Raw genomic sequence first — 12245 nt, 5'->3', positions numbered from 1 at the left:
ATGTCAGAGATGAAAAGGATGAATGTCAAGCATAATGGAGGACTGAATGTTAGATATGTAATCTGCAAGCGAGTTGTTATTGTTATCAGATCAAGTCCTATTATTACTCTCTAACAATTGTATCAATTTGGATAAATCCTTTGGATTAAGGTTGACCTAACAATCATTCGTAAATCCTTTAATAGGGTGACATTCTAATGTAATGTTCTAAAGTCCTTTAACAAGGCTCACTCCTAGGGTGGTTGAAATCCTTTAATCAGGTCACATTTAATAGTGTGCATTGTAACCTTTAACAAGGTTGGCTCCTCATAGAGCTCACTTCATAAGAGTGAAAATTGGTAGCATGTTACTGGTGCTTTTTTTCAAATTAGGTTTCCACATAAAATCCTTGTGTCAAAATGTGTGATTGATTTTTTAGTTTTGCATGTTTACATTTCTATAAAGTTATTTTGAAATAGGAAAAAAATATGCATATGTTTAATATATTGAATGGTCAATGCATTTATAAGGATGAGTTGTAGTACTGAAAAGTTTTATTTGTAAATTTGGACCCTGATAACTAATTCACCCCCCTCCCCCATTATTCTAAAGTATTCCAACATTCGCTTCTTCACAAAAATACTTAGCATTTCTAACCACTATTATTTCCACTCTCTATTACTTTGCATAATATGCTTAGGAGTGATACAATATGTCATTTTTCCTTTTTCACCATCACTGGGGTAAAGGATCATCCTTTCTTGGGATCTAATTTTGTTATCTAATGCCCAAATATCCTTTCTTAAGTGTATATTTAGTATTGGTATAGCCCCTTAGGTTATCCCTTTTTAGGTGTGTATTCTTTAATATGCTTACATTGATTAGTTGTACAACTTGATATTTGTATTATGTGTATTATAAGGATCTCACTTAAATGGGTGTTTTCATCTTTTGTTGTCATGTTATCTCTTATTATAAGTATAGCATGCTTCTCCTCTATCTTTTCACCTATTTCTCTATAGATTATATTGTTTTATGTTAGATTTTTTTCTTTGGTTATGGTAGATCCAAGTTTAATCAATCTCTCAACCAATATATGTTCAATGGTTATTGTTATACTTATAATAAGTTTGGACACAAGTCATAAGACTATAGATCATAGAAGAAGCCCAAATGGACCTTGAACAAGAAAGGTAATACAATCAATTGGGATTATAATACATGGGTAATTTATATTGAATATGGTACAAATGGTCATATTGTAGCCAATTGCATGAGATTACACTTTGGAGGAAGACCTAGAAATTAGAGAAATCTTAGAATGGTAGTTTATCACTGTCACAAGGTCAGTTAGTTAAGTAAAAATTGTAGATATCAAGTATCAAAATCTAAGGAGGAAGATAATAAAGGAAAAGGAAAATTTAAAGTTGATGAAATGCATGATCAGATGAGAAAAACATGGAGGAAGAAGATAGAATGGATTGAGATTTCAAATGTAACTGTTCATAACCTCACCTTCTTCCTCATCTCTAACTAAAATTCTTTTATCATATTAGTTATACATGTGGTTATGTATTCTTTTAAAAAAAAATTAAAGTGGTGGCTCACTAACTCCATAGTGCACTTATCATGTTTCTATTTAGATTGAGGCATATTAGGAAATATCTTCAAAACATGACATAATAGATAAGTGATTAATGATTTAAATCAAAAAGTAGCATACTTCTTCTTCTTTATCCTCTCAATATTATTAGTTAGTTGTTGTCTCAAAATCTCACAAAGATTCACTTATTTCTTTTCTACACACATCTTATAGGATGCATTGATGAATCATTCTAACACTTCATCATCTCTAGAACTAGAATTGATTTGATATGCCAAAATCTTGTTGATAAACCTCACATAATTCTATTTAATTAGACTCAACATCATACCTCTACCATTTCACTTAGTTTACGTGTTTTGTAGTACAATTTTGTTCATGTTCTTCTCATTAACTAGTATTATCCCTTTGTTTCTAAAACCCATCACTTCATGAATTAGGTCACTAGTGATTTCAATAGATGCATTTCCAATCCAAGTTTTTTTTTCATGCACTCTTCTCAAAATAATTCTTGATCATTCCTCATTCTAAATTCATGGAGAAATATATATTATGCAACCTTAAGTTTCCCTAGGTGCTCAAATCCTTCCTTAAAAGTTATATCTTTCTTACACACATTTTCAAATCTACTCATAATATCATAATCTCCTATAGTATCAAATTTGTAGTGGGTGTATGCCCTATTGTCCTCCATAATCAAAAATTTGTCCAGTATTTGTGAAAATGCCCTAGCAGCCCATCCTCCAAATATGCAATAAGGTTCCTTTTGAGTTTATACCTTGGTCTTTCTATAATATAATGCAATAATTAATGGTTCATTCTTAATCTCAAAGTAACTTTAGAAATTAACCTCAATGGTAGATTAAATACCTTGATATCATGACATTAGGGCTTGACAAAAATCTATTTTAATTCACTTCCAAATTTCTACAAATCACCTTCAAATTGTTCTCACAATTTTCTCTAAGCTCCAATTGATCACATGGTTATCAATTAATCTAATTTTTATCCTTAAATCTACCTCAATTCTCATCTAATGTACGCATAGCTCAAAAAGTTGATAATGTATCCAGTAGGATAGATTTCTTTCTCACAGTCATGTACAATCATATTCCTTTATGTGCTCTTAAACATAGCCTTCTAATATTATTTCCATGCTTCTCCCAAGTGTGCAAAACTTTATGTTACCATTCAAAGGTCTGATGAATTTTCAAGTGTGTTATCTCATGTTTCTCTAATCAATTGTTTTCTCAAATTGATAGAGGTCTCTCAGCTACAACTATTGATTTAAATTTTTCTATAATGTGTATTTAGCCTTCTCTAACCATACCTTATTTCTTGTAGGTGTTCCTTCTTTAACAAGTATTTTTTCAAGACTTTCAACTTATTTTGCTTTTATATTCTTATTCCTTCTTGCATTATTGATTGCATTCCTTCTAAAGTTCATATTTGTGATCTCATATAAGGTGTTCTCATGTTGTTCATTCTAAAAGATTTGTTTTATATCCCAAATTGTTGCAAATCTAATATGCTATAATATTGATTCCATATCTAAGTCCAAATTTATTAATCTATAATCTGTAACTCCTAAAAATATGCCCAAAGTTATTTTACTTATAACACATAATTATATTTCTTATGACATTTTTTGTTCCCAAATATCTACTAGTTTCAAGGTTAGTACTGCCATACATTATATCATTATTATTATATCTAGGTTTCCTATATTCATTATATTTATGTCCATACACAAAGAAATTATAACAATAACCAAAAAAGGGTTTAGTATACTCACCTATGCAATTCTTCTTCATGTGTCTAGGTTGATTACATGCAAAGCATCTCCCATTATTTTTTTATTTACTTCTTCAAGTTTTTTAGGTTGATTAGATACTTATTTTTTCAGATCTTCTTGTTGATTAGACTATTGATTCACTAGATCATGTTCCTCAATAAATTTAGATCCTTTAGATGGTTCTCCTTTAGCATATCCAATCCCTATTTGTCTCCAATGGGTCTTTGTACCATAATCTTCTCATCAAGCTTCTTAGTGCTTGAATATAACCTCTCAAGATATTTCTTTATTTTTTTAAGTTCCCCTTTAACAATAGTATTGTACTTCTAAAGTTTTGTATGCTATAACTTTATAATCTAGAGTTCATATGTCACCTTGGTAAGTTTGTGTTTCAGATTTGCATTCTCAGATCTCAAATCTGACTAAAATTTCTTCTCATCTTCCATTATGCTCATCTTCAATTTTATAATTTCAAGCTCATTTTTCAAAATTGTATGCTCCTTCTTAAGCTTTGAAAAAATTTCACTATCCTTGATTTGATCATGTGACCCTTTCTTCTTCAATTTAGATGATTCAATTCGCTCTTTCAATTTTAAAAATGAAGACTTGTGCATCTTTAAGTTTGATCCTAATTTTATTTCTTTCCTCTATAACTATATCAAGTTCCTCAAAATTATTTTTTAATTGTTCCATATCCATAGATATCTTACCCAAGCTACTAGGCCTCCTCTGAGTAATTGTTCTCTGATATCAATTATTAGAAATAGGGAATAGTGAGAGGTAGGGGGATGAATCAATCTTCCACACATTTTTTCCACACTATGGATATTATTAAGAATCCTTAAGCTTGCATATATGGTCAAACTAAAAAATAAACATAACCATAATACAATGTAACTCATAACACCAATATTTGTTAACTAGGGAAAACCTGGCCAAGGGAAAACCTCGATAGGGATGGTACCCACAAAAATAATCCACTAATCAAAAGTATCTTGTGAAAGAAATTGATCATTTTAGGAGTCTATTACATTTTTATAGTGTATATGTCCTTATTAGAAGCCTCAACCATGTTAGGAGTTGGTATTACAATAAAAAGTATGCAAGATGAGCTCACTACTCAAACATGTAATTACAACTTTGCAATGCTACCAAAATAGAGATAAGATACAAAAACTTTTACATAGTGTTGATGTCTTCAATATGTGATTTGTCCTTTTTTTCCTTCTTCAAAACTAGTTGTACAATCATACTTCTCTATACTAGTATCAAATTTGCATCAATGTTAATCATAGAAAGTGTATATTCAAACCTTATATCATTATAATACAATGTCACACTTGCTTAAGAGAAAAAAAAAATCTTTTACACAAAATTATTTCATCCTATCAACCTTGTTGCTTGATACTTTTCTAAATCTTTTGAATTATCTTTTTCCATGTTAGGATTTCGTCTCAACATTGTTAAGTAATTGTTTTGTTAAAAAAAAAAAATTCCTTAACCCAAATACCTTTACTTTTCCTTTATCTATGTTTTGTCTATCAATTCTATAACTAGAAAAATGCTTATAACTTTGTCCTTACACATCCAAAACTTTAGCATTGTTACCCATGTGTCCTTCATTATTCATAATATCTTCATCTAAGTACACACATGCTCAATTTCTTCTAGTGAAGCATGCCAAAATGTTTTGTTTTCCTTCATAACACTTAGACAATTTTCTAAGTCTTGGTTTATAAAACTTCATAATATATTTTTTAACTCTTCATACAAGGTATATGTAACTTCCAATAACAACCCTAAGTCATCTTCTTATCCAAATTGCCAATATTTCTCACTTTGAGATTGCACTTATGGGTGTGTGCACCAAGATGGTGTACAATTTAGTGGACACTACACAAAAATGTTAATAACTCAATCAAGTTATAAATAACCTGATCGGGTTGTTTAAAATTTCAAAAAGTGGTTAGGCTTGATTACCATGCCTAGCTAAAATACATTAAAAAAAAACCCTGATCGAGTTTTGAAACCTGACTGGGTTTCAAGGACAAAAAACCTCTTCAAAACTCAATCAAGTTTTGAAGAAATAAAAATAGGTTTTACTTTGGAAGCCATAACTTTCACATCCATAGTTCAATTGATTCCATTCAAAATGTGTTGGAAATCAATTGAATAATCTATTGAATATCTCTAAAACATTATGTAGATAAATCAATCCTATGTCATAAAGGTTTTATTTTCTATCAATTTAAATTGATCATAGTCTAAAATATGTAGTCATTGTTTTTCAAATGCGTAATCAATAGGTAAACATGAATGCTAACATATTTTTATTTTTTTCCCTCAAAAATGCATACACACACTCACTCGCTAAATAAATAACCCTTAATATATCTATCTTACTAACTCCTAAGCTCTTGCATTATTTAACTAACTCCTAGCCTCTCTCTCTATATCTAACTTGTTACCCTTAAGAGTTGTCCCTCTCTAAGTAATCCCTAAGCGCCCCCCTTGTTCATCTTATTTCAGCTCCTTTCTCTCTCCATCATATCCCATTCTCTCCATATTTCTCACTCTCTTTATCCTTGTCCAATCTCTCTCTCTCTCTCTCTCTCTCTCTCTCTCTCTCTCTCTCTCTCTCTCTCTCTCTCTCTCTCTCTCTCTCTCTCTCTCTCTCTCTCTCTCTCCATCATATCCCCCTATCTCTCTCTCCATCACTTCATCTCTCTCTCACTCTCTCCATCTCTCTCACTCTCTCTTATCATATCCTCTCTCTCTGACCCCTAATCCCTAACCCCTCTCTCTCTCCTTGACCTCTAATCCTTGAAATGGGAACTTCACGTAGAGAGCGTGAGGTTTGGAATTATGGGTCATAGAGAGATTGGTAAGGGGTTAGAAGTTTGAGTGAGAGAGAGAGATTAGAGGATAGGAAGAGGGAGAGGGGATAGGATAAGAGAGTGAGAGAGAGAGAGAGAGGGACATGGGAGAGAGATATTAGGGGGTAGTATGGAGAGAGTAAGATGGGATTGGATATGGATAGAGAGATGAGAAATATGGAGAGAATGGGATAGGATGGAGAGAGAGGAGGAATGATATGGAAAGGGAGAGAGAGAGAGAGAGAGAGAGAGAGAGAGAGAGAGAGAGAGAGAGAGAGAGAGAGAGAGAGAGAGAGAGAGAGAGAGAGAGAGAGAGAGAGAGGGAGGGAGATTTTATGGGTTAGTGAGAGAGGGGGCTTAGGGATTACTCAGAGAGATACAACACTTAAGGATAACAAGTTAGATAGAGAAAGAGAGAGGTTAAGAGTTAGTTAAATAATACGAGAGGTTAGGAGTTAGTAAGAGAGATATCTTAGGATTTATTTAGTTAGTGAGTTAGTGTGTGTATTTTTTTGAGAGAGAGAATTAAAAATATGTTAGCATTTGTGTTAACCTATTGATTATGCATTTGGAAAACAATGACTGTCTATTTTAGATTATGCTTAATTAAAAGTGATGGAAAATAGAATTTTTATGACATAAGATTGATTTATCTACATCATGATTTATATCTCTTCAATATTTTTCCAACGTATTTTGAACAGAATCAATCAGACTTCGTATGTGAAAGTTATGGCCTTCAAAGTAAAGCCTACTTTTAGTTCTTCAAAACTGAACAAGTAAATTTTACTTCTTCAAAACTCGATCAGGTTTTGAATGCACTTTTTCATTTTCATAACCCGATCGGGTTATTTGAATCCTAGAATCCTAAAAGAGTTATGTCTTAGTGATAGCATAGGGAAATGACCCAAAGGTTTGGGAGACTATTTTTCCTCCAAATTTTTTCCTTTAGACATTTTTTCATCTTCTAAGATAAATTCTTGTCTTTGCCTTCATCAAGTTTTCTAATAGTGAAGTGGGTATCTTTAAAATCACCACCATAATCTTACACATCTTCTTATCTTTCTAACTATATAATTTTTTCTATTTTTGGACCACATTAACATGGTAAACTTTAATTACTTTTTAAAATGTCTTGACATTCCTCACAGGCATTTGTCTACCATATTTTTAATAACTTTTGTTATACTTAAACAAATTCAAAAATAAAATATATATTATTGTTCTACACTTGATTCTATACACATTTTTTTTTTAAGTTTCCATTTTCAATTGTTTTGGTGCAAGTTAATCTCATCACAATAATAGGTACCAAAATTTTAGGATGTAGTCATTTCAATAATTCATCAAAAAATTACAAAAAATATACAACTTATAGATATGACTCATAAATATCATCCTAGCAAAGGGATGTGCAAAATAGTGAATATAACTATGTCTTTTGTGCTATGCACAAAAATAGCTATGTTATATTTTCTAAAAAAATTAGGAACTATTTTTCATATGCGCAGAGTTTGACCCACCTAATATTATCCATTTTTTAAAGACTCTAGTAGTTTAAAAGGTAGATTCAGAGTATTGCAATTTATTTGTCTTACACATCTTGTCATTTTGAGTGGATGACCCTCAAACATCTCATCCAAGTTCAGGTTTACTTGATTCAGAAAAAGGTGTCCATTTATACCCCTTTTTTGTACACCATCTTGGTGCACTCACCCTTATCTTAGCTCTCTTGGATCTCTAGCTAATCTCTCAATAGTCTAACCTTTCTCTTTACACTTTGTTATCTTTTATAGTCTCTAATCATTCAAATTTGAAACTTTAATCTGCAAATTAAAAATTTGAATTCACAAGCCTACTCCTAGCTTGACTTATTGTTGTTGTCAAGCACTTCTCTTGTCAAGTGAAGCATGTTCATACAAGAGTCACAAATTTTTTGTGTCCTCAATGGCTTGCATTGCTAGAAAGAATTCAAATTTTAATTCACTTGACTATTTCTTGATATAAAAACTTCATCACCATTAAGTGCAACAACGAGTGCACTCCTATCAACTTCATAATGTAGTAGTCATAGGTAATCCTACTTCATGGTTCCCTTGCTGACTTAGCCAAACTATCTTGTATGATCACTAGTTGTTCTAACTTCCTTTCTTGCTTGACATCATTATGCATGTTCTTGCTTCACTTATTGTAACTCCATCTAAGTGGATATCATTTTTCATCACCTCAGATAGACTTATGTTTCACCTTTCTCTAATCACCCTTGTGAACTAGATTCACACACACAAGATTAATGTTCCTTTTCTAACTTTATACTAAGCTTGGTCCCTTCTATGTCTTGACATCAATGACATTATAGTCATAACTGAGTGCACCATTCATTCTACTAGCCAATCCTCAAGCATTGAGACATTTATGCCAACATCCTAGAATCAACACTTAGGTAAGTGCACAAAGATGGTGTGCAAAAAGGAGGCTATAAGTTGCCACTTTTTTTCTAAAATTGGGTGAATATGAATTTCAAAGAGAAATTTAACATTTTTGTACTCAAAATTAGAAGATGTGTAAACAATAATAATCTTAGTATTCTAAATCTAGTTTCTAAATAATTAAAGTTCTTTACAAATGGATAATATTAAGAGGGTCAAACCCTCTATGCACAACAAATTGTTCCTAATAATTCAAGAAAACATATGATAGTTTTTCTCATGCACTCAACAAAATATATAACTAGATTTATAATTTTGAAAAATCCTTTGGTGGGATAGAAGGTAAGAGTGAGATCTATAAGTTGTGTAATTTTTCTTAATTTTTTGTTGAGCATTTTATTTGTATGATTTTTTGAAGTGATTGCATCCTTAAAAAATTGTACATGTTTGTGTGTTGGGCATAAAATACATTGAAAATAATAAAAAATGCAATATTTTTTCTTAAAATTATATAGATTCAAGTGTACAATAGTAATATGTAATTTGTTTTACATTTGGTAACATATATCAAAATTTATTAAAAAATGATTGACATATGTTTGTGAGTCATATGAATACACTGATAAAGAAACTTAAAGTTCACTATATTAATGCTGTCCAAAAATAGGAAAAAAAAAATTATATGGTTAGAAAGCTAAGAAGATGTGTGAGAATATGGTGGCAATTTTAGAGATGCCCAATAGATTATTTACAAATTTGGTGAGGATGAAGTTGAGAAATCATATTGGAATATGGGAAAATGTGTAAAGAGACTAAAATGGACGGAAAATGGGATTTCAAGGATTAGGGTCATTTACCAATCCTTTTACCAAGAAAGAAATGCATGGACATTTTGGTGTACATCTTAACCTGCTTAGGATTTGAAAAGAAAAATGTATATTTCAAATTTTACAAAATGTGTATGTGATTTGTAGATGTAAAAGAATAATTTTATGTTTTACATAACTTGTATGGATTGTGAAGATATAAAAACACATGCTCCTAAATTAAGAATACACTACAATTATGAATAAATTTATGTATAAAATGTGTCTATACACACACACACACACGCACACACACACATATGTATATATATTTATATACACATATACATATGTATACATATACATGTACATATATTATATATATGTATGTATACATATATACATATATGTATATATATGTATATGTATACCTATATATGTATACATACATATATACATATATGTATATATGTATATATATATATATATATATGTATATATGTGTGTGTGTGTGTGTGTGTGTATGTATATGTATATATATGTATACATTTAGATATATATATATATATATTCATACATACATATATATTCATATATGTATACATATACATATGTATATATATATATATGTATATGTATGTATGCATATATATACATATACATATATATACATGCATACATATACATATATATGTATATATAAGTATACATATATACATATCTATGTACATATACATATGTATACATACATACATACATATATATATGTGTGTGTGTGTGTGTGTGTGTGTATACATGTGTATACATATATACATATACATATGTATATAGGTATACATACATATATACATATACATATGTATATATGTATACATATGTATATATGTATATATATGTATACATATATACATATCTATATATATGTATCCATATATACATATACATATGTATATATGTATACATGTGTACATATGTATACATGTGTACATATGTATACATGTATACATATATACATATGTATATGTATATATGGATACATATATATACATGTATACATGTGTACATGTGTACACATGTGTACACATGTGTACATCTGTACACATGTATACATATGTATACATATATACATATACATATGTATATATGTATATATGTATATATGTATATATGTATACATATATGTATATATGTATACATATGTATACATATATATATCTATATATATATATGTATACATATATATATCTATATATATGTATACATATATACATATACATATGTATATATGTATATATGTATACATATGTATATATGTATATATGTATACATATGTATATATGTATATATGTATACATATGTATATATGTATATATATGTATACATATATGTATATATATATATATATATATGTATATATATACATATGTATATATATGTATATGTATGTATGTATATATATACATACATACATATACATATATATACACATACATATATATATCCATATACATATACATATTCATATACATATACATATTCATATACATATACATACATATATACATATGCATATGCACATACATATACATATACATATAGTGATATAGATATATGTATATATGTTTATACATGCATACCTCTTCCCATTCTCTCTCTTCCTTCCCTTATAAACATCTCTATCTATGATGAGCTAAAATTATCCTTCTTGACCTCTACCTCCTCTCCCTCCCCACTCCACCTTCGCTTTTCCTCATGTGTCTCTCTCCCTCCCCCCCACTCTCTCTCTCTCTTTGTGTAATGAATTAACTAATAACTGAGAGTAATAGGCCACTTCGATGGAGCAACCTTCAAATATCTCCAATGAGAACACACTTCACAATATGATCTTGAAATAAGACTCACAACCTCTTATATATACCTAATTATGCTTAGGTTGAATAGACACAACCCTACATAACACCTAGGCTGACCTACCTACCTAAATAATAATATAATAATGATAACATGACTTAATTAAGGATTAAGATAGCCACAAGTTGACTATGCATAGCCCTATATACACCAATATTAAGGGAGTACCATGCCCTCTCTCTTGAAAGAAGCATTGTCCTCAATGCTAACCAAGTGTGGATTCTTTTGAATGAACTCCTCATCCTCCCATGTGGCCACTTCAACTAGTAAGTTCTTCCATTGGATGAGATACTGATTGAGGGTTCTATTTCTCAGCTTCTTTGTGTGTGTTTGAAGAATTAGTTTGGTTCCAAAATTATTCTTCCTTCTTCACCAAGCTTTGGTAGTACTGTTTGAGTAGGAATATTTTGCCCAATTACCTTCTTCAAACAATAAAAATGAAAAATTGGATGTATCTTTGTTCTTGGTGGCAAGTCAAGCTTATAGGCAACACTACCAATCTTTTTCATGATTTGATATGATCCATAATCCCTCTTAGGAGGAAGTCCTTTAGGCATATCTCCAAGAATCACCGAGTGACGATCAATTATTGCTTGTAAATCTAGATGAGTAAGAGCATTAGATTGAGAGACTTCTAATGAACATAGCTGGGCCACAAATCCATCCGCTCCTTTCTTAAGAAACTTTTGCATTTGATGAGAGCTTACCATCTGTGGAGATTTTGCCTTCAATCCCCTTAGCTTCACTACCTTTCCTTTTGATTGAAATCGCAAGAATAGTTCTTGTAAGTTCATCTCAATTATTTCCAATGTAGCAAGCCATTGTACTCCCAAAATAATATTTGTC

Source organism: Cupressus sempervirens, chromosome 8, assembly GCF_028749045.1.
Source record: "Cupressus sempervirens isolate cs-2001-9-10 chromosome 8, ASM2874904v1, whole genome shotgun sequence".
NCBI classification, from domain to species: domain Eukaryota; kingdom Viridiplantae; phylum Streptophyta; class Pinopsida; order Cupressales; family Cupressaceae; genus Cupressus; species Cupressus sempervirens.
Note: the sequence above shows the minus strand (reverse complement) of the source record.